Below are 13,603 nucleotides of genomic sequence, written 5' to 3'. Positions count from 1 at the left end.
ATTTTTGATGAATGAGAGTATATTTTTCATTCTTCGTCAAAAAATTTCATTACGATGCTATCAAGTTGGTGCGAGGTCATTACAGGTCATTAAATAGCGCTTCCCAAGTTTGACGAAAATTCGTCTGAAACCACGATGGAGTTGGAGTTCGTTCACCCAAATGGTAGAAAAGGAGAATAAAATGCAAAGATATTTGATCTAAGAATAGGAAACGCCGCCATGGTCCGTGTTAGATACTTGTAGGATGTTTCTCCCGGCGAGTAAATCGCCGTGAGCAAGGAGCTAGCCTTTCCTCCCTCAACGATCGCGTACTTTGACCGCCGCCTACATGCATGTATGTCGGAATATATTGCAGGCTGCAGGAACCATTTATATAGAGATTTCGGAACAAAGAGATTTCGGAACATAGAGATTTTGGAACATAGAGATTTCGGAACATAGAGATTTCGGAACATAGGGATTTCGGAACATAGAGATTTCCGAACATAGAGCTAATTTTCCCGATCAATATACAGGAATGGCATTTTAGATGGACAATATTTCCAAATTTCGCCATATCTTCCTTGCAACGCCACCTTTGGCCATCGACATGTTGAAAACAAAATGTAGGGGGCGTCGCCCTCAAAAGTCTTTTTTACTAATAGAAATGTCATTGAACCTAGTCTGCCAGCAAAATTACCCCATGATAATACAGGAAATAGCGTTTTAGAGGGGAAAGATTTCAAATTTTTTCTAGGCCTCCTTGCGACATCTCGTCCCTCCGGCGCTCCAGATGCTGAATACGGTGGGGGTAGGATGGGACGGTGTGCCCTCAAACACTTTTTTGTCGTATATAGAAATGTCATCTTATTTAGCTTTATATGATAGCCAGCAAAATTCAGAAAATGGTGTTTCAGAGGGTCAGGATTTTAAAATTCCCCGGACCTCACTTGCGACGCCCTGTGCCTGCGCTTGACATGGTAAAATATGTTGGGTGGCGTCATCCTCACAAAAGGAAGACCGAAACCCTGGATATCTTAATAAATATGTTATTAAACTTAGCTTTGTCTGTCAGCGAAATCTTAACAGTGCGATATAACTTTTAATGTAAATGATGGCCCACATAACTGTAAAAGCGAGGGTCACAAATAAATAAGAAAAAAAACCTCTTCACTGTTATCTCTTTGACTTTGACTTTCAATGTTCTGCTTGCACTGGTCCCAAACAAAAGTATACGTAGTACAAAGTGTTCCTCTGACACAAAATGCTCAATTGTCAATGCTCGTGAACAAAAGTATGAGTATACGGGGCGGCGTAGCCTGATTAAATCTCGCTTATAGCAGCCCGCCAAACATCCGCCGGCCCCCAGTTACAGCCCTGGACAGAGGGGTTTGGGTTACACAGACTAGGGGCGGCGAAGTCTAACGCAACTGGCGCTTCTTCTGGGGCGGTGGCAGGGTCTCCGTGGTCACTACGGCCATCACAGCCAACTACATGTACAGCATCAACAGGCGGTCTATAACTAAGGAGCTACGGCCACGGCCAGTGCCGGTAGCAGATACACGTTTCGTGTGGGGCATGATGTCAACTCTGTGAAATCTGCATTGGTAATGAAAACAAAGCGGGCTGCAGTTGCGGTTATACTCACCTGAAATACGCTCGGAAAGCAATTAACGCCAGGTGCGTCAGACATGCGGTCGGCAGACGTTGTGTGCGTCCGGATTACGCTCAGCATACGTAACTCACACACAGCTATTCACGGCAAGGAAAATTGTGTTGCACACTTCATATGCAAATCATACGCACCTCATCATGGCGAAATGAAGACGCTAAAGTCGTAATTCATACACCAGATGGGCGTGACGTATAATTTGATTCATTCCACAAAATTTCACGTTGGGCGTACGGCTGCGTATTGACAGAAGCTCACACGGACCTCATTCGCACTTGGAAATATACGCAGGTGTAAACCCACCTATAGGTGGGGTCACACCTGCGTATATATTTAAGTCCGTGTGAGGCGCGTATGGGATTATTTACCTCCACCAGGCCCCACAGGTCGTTGGAAAAAAATAGAAATTGGAGAAACGTAAACAGGTAACAAGTCAGAGTCAAGTTGGCTTGGTCGCTAACCATACTTCTCGATCAGCTAACTCATCTGGCATGTTATGTATCTTTTATAGGTGGGGTCACACATGCGTATATATTCAAGTCCGTTTTAGGTGCGTATGAAGCTCTTACTCTCTACCAGGCTCCACAGGTCGTGGTGAAAATAGTAGAAATTGGACAAAAATAGATACATAACATGCCAGATGAGTTAGCTGACCGAGAAGTATGGTTAGCGACCAAGCTAACTCGTCTGACTTGTAACCTGTTTATGTTTGTCCAATATCTATTTTTTCCAACGACCTGTGGAGCCTGGTGGAGGTAAATACTCCCATGCGCGCCTCACACGGACTTAAACATATACGCAGGTGTGACCCCACCTTATAGTGGTCTGTGAATGTACACGCGTTTATTTATTTGCGCGCGCGCGTGTGACTGTCTACGTTTGTGTGTTTGTGTGTGTGTGTGTTTGTGTGTGTGTGTGTGTGTGTGTGTGTGTGTGTGTACGTGCTTTAGTATGTGCGCGCGCACGCGTCAGTATGTCGGCTGTCGACAAAATTCACTACAAATTCTGCGACAAAATAGAGTGTTTCAGACAAAGCATGTAGGTCACCCGGGCATAAGTCACGGCACACCTCAGGATTCCGGTAGATCACGCTCACACGACGTTAAAACGGGCGGAGGAAAGTTACAGACCACCATTATTCTTTGTAGAACTGGTCTCTCTACCCTTGGGTTAAATGTCTCTGTGCTTTTTACAAATAGGACGACATTGGGTAGCGCTACGTTCCAATGACTGTCGTGATGTGCAATGATACGGGAGATAATGTTGAAAATATATTTAGGATCGTTTTATCGCCTTTCGTGACGTTTGCCATCGCCTCGCCTTGTGGGCAATACCTAAAATGATTTGCGAAGTGCGGTATTTTGAATGTTTCTCACTTTTCAAAAAGACCGACTTTTGGGGTCAAAGCCCATGCTTTGGCCGTAAAGTAACTGTCCGTGTGAACAATACCAGTTGGACCACCTGTTGCATGGGCGACCTGACTACAGGCAACTTCAACAGTGAGACTGCAGTGAGATTTCAATACAGTTTAGATCGTCTGAATTAGCTAAATATTTGTAGGGTTTGGTTAGTTGTATATTGCTCTTTACAAAGTGGGACTTCAGAATAAAACTACAGCGCTGTGTACGGTACCCACGGGTAACGCTTAGGCGAACATCGTACGTCTTAGAAATGTTGCGAATTGATATTAAATCTGATAAACTTTGCAGCGTGCTTATATATTGATCACATAAAATAAAACACCCATAACCATCTGTGTGGTGGTATGAAATAAACATTATTAACCTTAATTTGCCTTTACCAACCTTTGAAACTCTAGCCTGATTTAATCACGCTTCTATACAGCCAGCCCAACATTGCTGGCCTCTAGTGGGGAGGGACTAGGTACAGCCCGGACAGTAGAGTTTGTGTTTCACAGACTATTGAAGACAAAAATGTTGAGAATTGTTGTATGATTCTTTTTACATTCCCAACCGTTTGTTGTCCTTTTAACTGAACAACCATATTTAATCACACTTGCGGATTGCATTGTCTTAAACGATTCGATGTATCTTAGATGCATTCGAGCCAATGAAAACACCCCGCAAATTTCAGCTGGACATATAAAAGCACGCCACTGTAAAACCGACACACTCGGACACGGCGTATCACGTTCCTTAATTCCAGTGTGGCATTGTGGCTGCAATAACCTTTAGACAAATGAAATCAAGAACTTGTGATTCCGTTGTACATTTTCCATGGGATTAGGCCAAAGTTTGATATGAAACGATATTGACGTGCGTATCGAGACATACCGGAGTATTTCAGCTGCCGGTAATGCTGTTTTTGGCTAGCTCATTATATTGAAATGAAACAAAAAATGTTGCGTATCAAACATTATAGGTGTCGCAGAATACTTAGATTGCACTTAAGTCCAAGGCAACTTCATCGGTATTTGTGTAGTTTTATAATACCACATTGTCAGTCGATCGTTTTTTTATATCGACATTTGAAAGTGTAACAAAATCCTCTATCTTATCCGTCCGCTAACTGATGGACTGATAATACAGTAAAATAGGACGTAATGATTCTTATTGATTAGTCACAAGGATTCAGGTTTTTTTACAGAGCCGGTGCTATCTTTGTAGGGACACGGCGTCCGCCCCTGTACGAACCTTTATTTCCTCATTTGCGCATTGCCTATGACTGGGGTTCCGTGTGTGTAACGTTAGTTGATTACACTACAGGAGCTTTTAGATATCTGTAATGCAACAAGATTTAGACAACTATAGTATAAAATATTCAGGTTCAGTGTTTTTTTGCGGAACTTTTGCAATCTTTGTAAGAACGCGGAGTCCGCCCCATGTAGTAATCTTTCTTTCCTCAATTGCAATGTAACAAACGTAATTTTCGCAAGAACACCGCGTTCGATCCTGTAGCAATCTATCATTCAAATACTTGGAATGTGGTGGCCAAATATAGTAAATATTCGCGGGCCGGGGGTGGGGGTGGGGATGGGTTCAGAGCGGATGCAATCTTTTTGTCACCTGCAGAATTTAACGACAGGATCAGTGTAGATGCACATTGGCATTTGAAATGAGCATGCAGGTTTTGACTGGAAATATAGCAAGGTGCTCAGACTAACTGTCGCGAGTGCTCCTGCAGTCAGACTTCTATATTTGTACCTGAAGTTGTTTGGGATAAATGCGTACATTGTCAAGGGAGTACTACGCATATTTTCAAGTATTTACCTCGGCGTTTCATGAGTTTCATATCGGAAGATCAGACTGCGTACACTAAGTCCAGGTTCATAGGACAGAATGTATCCTTGATACAGCAGGACGTCATTTATTACTACAATTTCTATAACCTGCCAGGTGCAGTTCTTTGTTTAGACTGCGAAAAAGCTTTCGACACGGTTAATTAACCGTTATAACTAGAACTAGGTTTAATCCTTAGAAATAAACCAGATTGTGTATGTCTGCAGTACCCATCCTGAGTGGGTGTTATAAAGCGATGGCAAATCGGATAAAATAAAGAGGAATACATTGTATTTAAACTGCCAGGGTGGAGGGTTAAAGATGCTAGATATACATGCAAAACCAAAAACCTACAAGCTGCGTGGGTCCGAAGGATTATGAAAACTCCGCTGGCCCCTAGCAGAAATTGTAGATGGCAGTCAATACCCTTACCAAGCGGAGGCACTGTAGACTTTGTTCACGGAGGCACTTTTGCGCTATTTTAGCCACTTTTCTCTTGCACTCGAGGCACTGTTGCGTTTCAAGTCCAAATGAACGGGTTATTGGAAATCACAGCGTTGTCAATTTATAAATAAAAATACGATGCATCATCAAAAAGAGATTTGAAAATATAAAAGGATATTCACTTAATATGATACTTGGAACAACATAGGTAACATCATTAACTATATGTCCTACCTTAACCAAAATACCCTTACAGTAAAGGAAATGACATAAATCTCCTGTTATACTGAGCGGAGGTACTGTTGAGGTACGCTGGAGTTCGTTCACTGTAGATTGTGCACCAATGTAAAAATGATTAGAACTGCATCGGAAATAGATTTCTAGTGTTGAAAGGATGTTCACTTTTGATACTTACTTATAATACTTGGTGCAATATAGGTAACAGATCATAAGTATACGTATAACATTGAAACTGACATTTGCGTATTCTGACTGGTATGTTGATGGCATGATGGAGGCACGGCGAAGGCATCTTACCACTTGCGTTATTTTTTTAGATTTCAAAAACACCGTGCCTTTGTTGGAAGCATGTTGGATTTCGTTGGAGGCACGTTTGCGTTGTCGAAATCAAAAGTGCCTAAGCTTGGTGAGAGTGGCCTTAACACTTCATTAACAAAATAGGGAAAACTTTTGGTCTTCCGTTTACTTTCAGTCAAAAAACAGATGCACCGCCTCCTCTGTTAACCCTTCCACCTTTCTACAGAGGTGTAATCCTCTCATGGCGTGAGCTGGGAGGAGGGAAGACCGACCTTGCACATGTACAAAATAAATCATTTGGTGTAATGAAAACTTTAGGTTGAATAACAAACCTATGTACTATAAACATTGGATAGACTGTGGCAATACAGACTTTATAACATCCGTGGTTCTACAGGGAAAACTAACTACTGAACAGAACTGGCTATGTGAGTACACGGGGTGATCAATAATTCCTCGGCCTCGTCCAGAAATAACAAGCGCAACTCAAATTTTGAGACACAACTTCATAGTATGAAGCCTTTTATCAATATCCTCCAAATTTCAAATCATTGGAGTCATTACTTTCCCGGCATTCGTTTTTTTCTAAATTAGAAGGTAAGTGGCGAGAAAAAAGGGTGAAGTGTGATCAGACAATTTGACCCGCACCCCTCAGGTCGCAGCTCAATTGTCCACTTTTTTTCGTTATCCCTTACCTAACGTTACTGGGTGTCGCCTACAAGGTAATAATCACAATAATTTGAATTTTGGTACACATTTATAAAAGACTTTATACGTGTATGTGGGATTATCAATAAGTCCTCGGTTTTACCGAGAAATGCATAGATATCAAGTATAAAGTCTTATATAAATATGTACCAAAATTCAAATTATTGTGATAATTACTTTGCAGGCGACACCCAGTAATGTAAGGTAGGGGAGAAGGAAAAAAAAACGTGGACAATTGACCAGACCAATTTTTTTATTTTGCTTGAAATAGGAAGAGAATCATTATCAAACATTTTGACAATGTCTTTTGTTAATTTACGGCATGGGGAACTCGACCCACACATGTCTGATCACAATTCACACCACCCACTTTTTTCTCGCCACTTACCTTCTTATTTGCAGTAAACGAATGTCTGTAAAGTAATTACTGCAATGATTTGAAATTTGGCGGGTATTGATAAAAGGCTTCATACTATGATGTTGTGCCTGAATATTTGAGTTGTGCTTGTTATTTCTGTGTGGGGCCGAGAACTTATTGATCACCCCTCGTACACATGCGCAAAAAGATCTATAGGACGAACATGTCTTGCTGAAGAATGTATTGTTAGTCCTTCTTACCAAAACAATTTACTCCATTATAATGGACAGTGTAGAATCGCTAATATGTTCACAAGTAGGTACTTATATTCAACATACTGGTATGTATCTCATAATACTGTAAGACCAACTGCCCATGTATATTGGGATTCCGTATTCCAAAACCTGCATTAATATTGGAAATCTATCTGGGAGTGTCAGACTTGTTTTCTTATACACAATAGAGTACTCCAAATGTGGTATCTCACTGCACTTGGGTCACGCTTGCGTCACTGCGGGGTTCGATAACGCAGATGTACATGTACCTTCACGGAACCTAGAGGTGCCCCCACGGAACTTAGAGGTGACGCAAGCGAATCTAGAGGTGACGGTTGCAAGCGCGACGTTTTTTGAAAGTAATAAAAAAATAACGCAAGTGGTAAGATGCCCCCACAGTGCCCCAACAGTGCCCCAACAGTACCGCCACCATGCCATCTATAGTATCAAGGTTATATTATGCTTATTTTGCACCAAGTATCAAAAGTGAAAAACCTTTTATCACAGACAAGCTATTTGGGATGAATTTCTAATCATTTACAGCGTTTTTTTTTAATTCAGTTATAACACTGCGATTTCCACAAGACGTAACTTGTATCCGTATTCAGACTAACTTAAGTTAAGGGCACAACCCGCCGTACGTGCTTTTTGTTCGTACGTTTTTGGAGGCCACATCCGTTTTTCTGAAAACGTGAGGAAGGAATGACAAGAGCAGGGAGGGAGTACGTCTTAACGCACGTCACTTGCACGGTTGCGCAAGGTGTAAGTATGTGGTCTACATGCCACGCCTGGCCGTGAGCCGGTTGCGTGTATCGTTCGTTGCGCAAGTGCTGCTTACAATCTCTGTGCTATTGCCACGTTACCGTATGTAGGCCCTACTTACACGTGCTGCGTACGTACGGTTTCCTTATTCGCTGTAAGGGGCACGCACGTCGCCCGTACTGGCTCGTACGGGGGACGTTTCCACAGCACGAACGCAGAGAAAGATCGACATGCACGTAGAGTTCAACGGCGTCCCCGTGCTCCCAAATCCGTTCTCTTTACAGGGTTGACAGTGAAGCATAAAGTGCCGTGGCGGACACGGAAAAGTTAAAGAAAAAAACTCATATTTCAAAGATCAGTGTATAAGATGTACATTGGCATTTGAATTGAGCATGCAGGTTTTGACTGGAACTATATATAGCAAGGTGCTCAGACTACCTGTCGCGGATGCTCCTACAGTCAGACTTCTATAAGCAGTACTACGCATTAATTCAAGTACTTCTACCGAAGGCTCTGCGTTTGTTGAGCTTCTCCTTGAAAAATTCCAATATGGGCATCCAAACCCACGGAGAAAATGCAGCCAAATTTCGAATTTGATGCAATTTCAAATTGCTAAAGTTTAATTGAGGTCTTATGTAATAGCGCCTTTAACGCGCGGTAGTCGAGGTTGTCCGATCTGACAGGAGGTCTTATTTGAGCCGTGCTATGATTTGAGTGGTGTTTTCATATAGGCCGATAGCGTCCTAGAAATCGTTAAATCGTTTAAGTAAACACAATTCACAAGTAAGGGTAAGTGTTACTGTTACGTTTAGAGGTCGACAGATATTTGAAGATGGGAATTTAATCCTAAAACGATTCTCAACATTTCTTCTCCAGCAACACCTACCGCACAGACTACCTGGTACGTGTCGTCACTCGTGTTACCGGTATTTCGTGTCCCACATAGTTAATAGGTCCATAACGCACGGATAGTATCTCAACAAAGCAAACACATCAACAAAAATCGATTAGGTGATACAACAGCTCTGCCTACATATTGTCGGTGTATCTACTCTCCAAGCAGAGGTTAGAGCGCAACAGCAGCATGTCTGACGGAGGATTGCATTAGAGCTTCAAACAGTAGGTTATGATTAGTAGAAAAAAACAGGTATGATCCTACTCATATTCCACAGATGTTCAGAAGGTCTTCTTTTGTCATTATTACGATTTATGTTCGCTGCAGCATGTCATATTTGTCATTCTCCTTGGCTTCCGGTAAGAAAGCAGAGTTGAGAACCTTTTCGGCATAAGGTGCAGAATGAAAAGTATTTACCTACCTCCCGTTCCTCTGCTGAGGCACATCGGACCGTCTTTTTCCACCTTCTTACCAGGAATTTCCAAAGCCCTTCTGTACATTTGGTCTCCTATCTTGGTCTTCCCCAAGGCGTAGGCGTGTGGCAGAACAACACTTCTCGCAAAAGCTTTCTTTCTTTCACCTTATATTGCTTTAACTTGAATTTCAATAATAAACATTTCTGTAAAAATAAAACATAACATAACAAATTGGGGGCAAGAGAACTCGACATCTGAACGTGAAAAGGAACAAAACTTTCAGTCTGTTGAACAATGCGAAGTGTGCACGTTTCGGGCAAAGCATGCACGTTTCAAAAGTCGATAAAAGCGGGCAAACCTGAATATCACAAGGGAAAACCTTAAAAATCAAAACTTACAAAAAAGCGTAGCTTCCGTAATGAGTCAACTCTACTTTACAAAATATAACAAAAGAAATCTGTCTGAAAGGGGTTGTTCTTTATTTGGGAATTACTGGTACGCATTTTCTTTCTTTCCTTCTGTCTACTTTATACATGTAGTCTCCGGTCTCTGTCTCTGTGCTAAGTACACCAGGTTTCCTGAAGGCTGGCGTTTGTTGATCAGACGAGCCAGGAGAAGTGACTCGCATGTACTCTCCAATCAGAGGTTTGGCTACAATTGTATTTTTTACGTGTTTATAGGCATTTTGGTCGGCTAAACATACTTCTATGCCCGCTTTACTCCTTTTGATACTATCTTATGGTACCGTAGGATCTGCTTGGAGGTTATCACATGACCCCGTCGTCGTACGATTTTTGTAGCCTCTCCACATTAAGTTCCACTAGTAGGTCTAGGTCTGTTTGGGATATACGATCCTCGTTGTTTGCTATCATGTTCCAATAGCCCCAGTTTCCAGCGATGCATGACATGCATTATACATGTGGACGAAAATATCAGGCATCAGATCACGGTAGTAGCAGGACGATTCGTCCGCTGAAGAAAACTTGGAAGTGTAACACCTGTGTAGCGTGGCGAAAATTGTAGACTACTACGAATGATACAGGACTATCGCACTGTTAAAAGGACCTTCATCAAATCAAATCAAATCATAGGACCTTCAGACTAGCTGAAACCGAAGTTAGCAGGAATCAAGCAGAACCAGCCCGAATGAAGTATTTGTAAAATTCGTGCCACATTCGGGGCCATTCTGAGTGGGAATTCCAAATGGGCCTTATATCCCCTTCACACGAGAAGGAATGAGCCCAAATGCCGTCAGAATGAAAATTCCTTTCCATTCCTGGAAATTCGTACTGCATTCCAGATACTCTTTTGGTCACATTCGGACCGGATTCGAAGTGGCTTGCCGTTTCGGTTCTCCATCGAATGAGATAAGAATGTTTCGAATGATGTTAGAATGCCACAGAATGCGGTCGGACTGCAGTTAGAATACATTTAGAATCCACCAGTGGAATGCCAATCGATATTTCTCCACTTCGAATGCACCTCGACAGTTTTTGACATGTCAAAAACTTTCGAGCTGGCCAAAAGAACGGGGACGAATATCTGGAATGCAGGACGAATGTTTAGAATACAGTACGAATTGCCAGGAATTGTCAGGAATAGAAAATCAATTTCGTTCTGACGGCATTCCGGCTCATTCGTGCTCCCGTGTGAAGGGGGCTTTACATAGTGATAGTACAGACAGGTGAAATTATTTGTTTTGTTGAGACCAACTGTTTGATTCACTTCTGCCATGATTGACTGGTTTACAAGGGAGGTCGATATACTAGTATATAAAGTTTATACACCTGTACACCTAGGAATCACTTTTGTTTGCTTCGTACATTGTGCAGTTTTGTGCATTAGGTAAAGCTTTTTAAGACTGAACTGTAAGGTTTTATCCACTCACACCGGGAAGAACCTCGTCATTTTGATATTTTAAGTGTGGACGGTTGTTTGTCGCGCCTGAGATGTGGCTCTCCTCAAACACAAATTTCATATCCCATCGGAGAAGACGTCCGTAATCGAAGCTAGTCACTCATTCTCACCTGTTCGAGTGAGGAAATGTGTGAAAAGCGCTGTTCCCTATGGCACAATGATTAGGGTCTACTGGGGATACGAATCCAGAACCTTTTGACTATTTCAACACTAAAGGGGCATGTTGGCGTCTGACGCCACCAACGTACCGTCACCGTACCGTGGACACCGTCGACCATACAAAACATATAATATCAATAGAGTGAAATATGGATTGTGCGGTACATTTGGGTCATTTCTGTATATTTCACGAATTGTTACATGTGACGTCACTGTATTATAAGTGTACGTACATTCTTTAATTGCAAGTGTATTTTTTGACGCATTTCAATCAATAAATTAACATTGATATTCAATTAATTGAGAATGCTGCGATTTCCAATAATCTGCTTATCTGGGCTTGAAACGCAAATGCGCCGCCCGTCGGAGTGTGGGGGGTGGGGTGGAATCTGCCCAATTCGCTTGCAACTGGCAGACAGGGGTTCAGTGGTTTATCTCCAAACAGATCCGGATCTGTTACATCCTACGGTTACATAAGATAGTATCAAAGTAGCTGGCAGAGCAATGAAACCGGCTAGGAGTGTGTGCTTGGAGATTAGTTCATTGTCTTTACCGCAACGCCTGCTCACGGCACCTCTAAAGCCATCGAGGTTCCGCGAAGGTACGTCTGAACACGAGAGGCGAGTAGAAACAGTCTCCTGGCTCCCGGGATTCCAACCCGCGCCGAACCCGGGCCGCCAGCTCACAAGATCTCCGTAACCCCAAACAGTTTGACGGCATTTGAACCCCACTATGACAGTACGGCAAATCAGTCATATACAGTACCCCTTAAGGCTAAAAATAATAAGGAATTAAAACAAGGACTCCGTCAGGGAGGTCATTATCGAAGGGATTAGACCCAGAGGAGAATTGTGTGAGTGAGTCTGACACCCACTTTACACGACCGTTTTCTTAGACTGACAGATTATCACAAGAGAATATGTCGCTCTATGAATGACAGGGATTAAACTGTGGGCTTACATAAATCTCCTAAGAGTTGTTCTTTTTTTTCAATAGAGTTGTTATTCTTTCAACAGTTTATGTTAGATATGGAATGCAAGGCTATATTCAACCCCTTGGAAATGCTTGTACGTGTTTCTTACTTTGTGCCCTCGTTCTATCTCGTCCCTTAAATTTCTATCGATCCTACAGGCACCCGGCCGTTTTCTTTTCTGAAAGTCGGTTCCAGGGTCTAGGCACTTTGCTTTTTTCGATGTGCCGACAGTACAGAAAGATACACACAAGTTTCAAGAAAGACGCGCAAAATGCCACAGAAGCTGCTCGAAATAAAACAAACCCTACATCTCTCGCAGTTGTCCCGGGAGTTTGCTCACCATATGGTTTCGGCCAGCGGCCGAGCTCGAGGGGAAGTCCCGCGACCTGGCCGAATACTAGCAATAGGGGACTATGGCCAAGTTAGGAATAAAAACCCATTATTACAAGGTTATAATTTAGAAATCAATTTTTGTCGGTGTCCACCAAAGATCACCAAAGAAACATAAATGGAATTCCGACCCTTTGCTTTAATTGGCCCAGGATGAGTGAACTGACCGGCCGACAGATAGCTTGTTGGATAGCTGACTGAAATCCCATGGCAACGTATTTGTCCTTTTTGGCCTTCTCTTTCGTCATCCATCCAGTTGACACGTCTGCTTTGGGACAAAGTTGTTAAAAAACTTTCAGACAGGAAGGCTACCAACATCGCGTGAGGCGCCAAATCTCGAAGCATGTACAAGAATACAATTCAGTCTCAGTGTATTTTATTACGGCGATTAGACGTACGTCGCTATATGTTACTCAGTACAGTATTTCAAAGCTATTCACGATTCACTGCCACTAGATCGTAGCCAGAGACGAACGCCCGGTCAGCTGGAAAACATTATGGCACTGCTGGGAGCTAGCTCGCTCACTGGCTGGCAGCACCGCGGGGTTCTTTGGCGGAAATTCCAAAAGTTGATCATGCTTCACTGAAACGCAGGGACTGGAACCGTCTTGTATCGTGTTTTCCGAAATACGTTCTCCAATGGCTAAGCTTAGTATAGAAACTATGGGAGTAGGAGTGTTGGAGTCCAGTCGCCACAACAGATGTTCCAAACACAGAGGGGAAAGGAACGGAAAACACATATCTGTGGGACTTGATGGGGAAGTATTTTAACGACCACCCCTGACGGTACGGGGGAAAACAGTCTGCCTGTTTATGAGAAATGAAGAGACAACAAATACAGGTAGGAAATCGTGTTATGCTGATATTGTCGAGTATGCA

The sequence above is a fragment of the Branchiostoma floridae genome, chromosome 12, assembly GCF_000003815.2.
Source record: "Branchiostoma floridae strain S238N-H82 chromosome 12, Bfl_VNyyK, whole genome shotgun sequence".
Lineage (NCBI taxonomy): Eukaryota > Metazoa > Chordata > Leptocardii > Amphioxiformes > Branchiostomatidae > Branchiostoma > Branchiostoma floridae.
The sequence above is the reverse complement of the archived record's forward strand: the minus strand, read 5'-3'. Positions refer to the sequence as shown.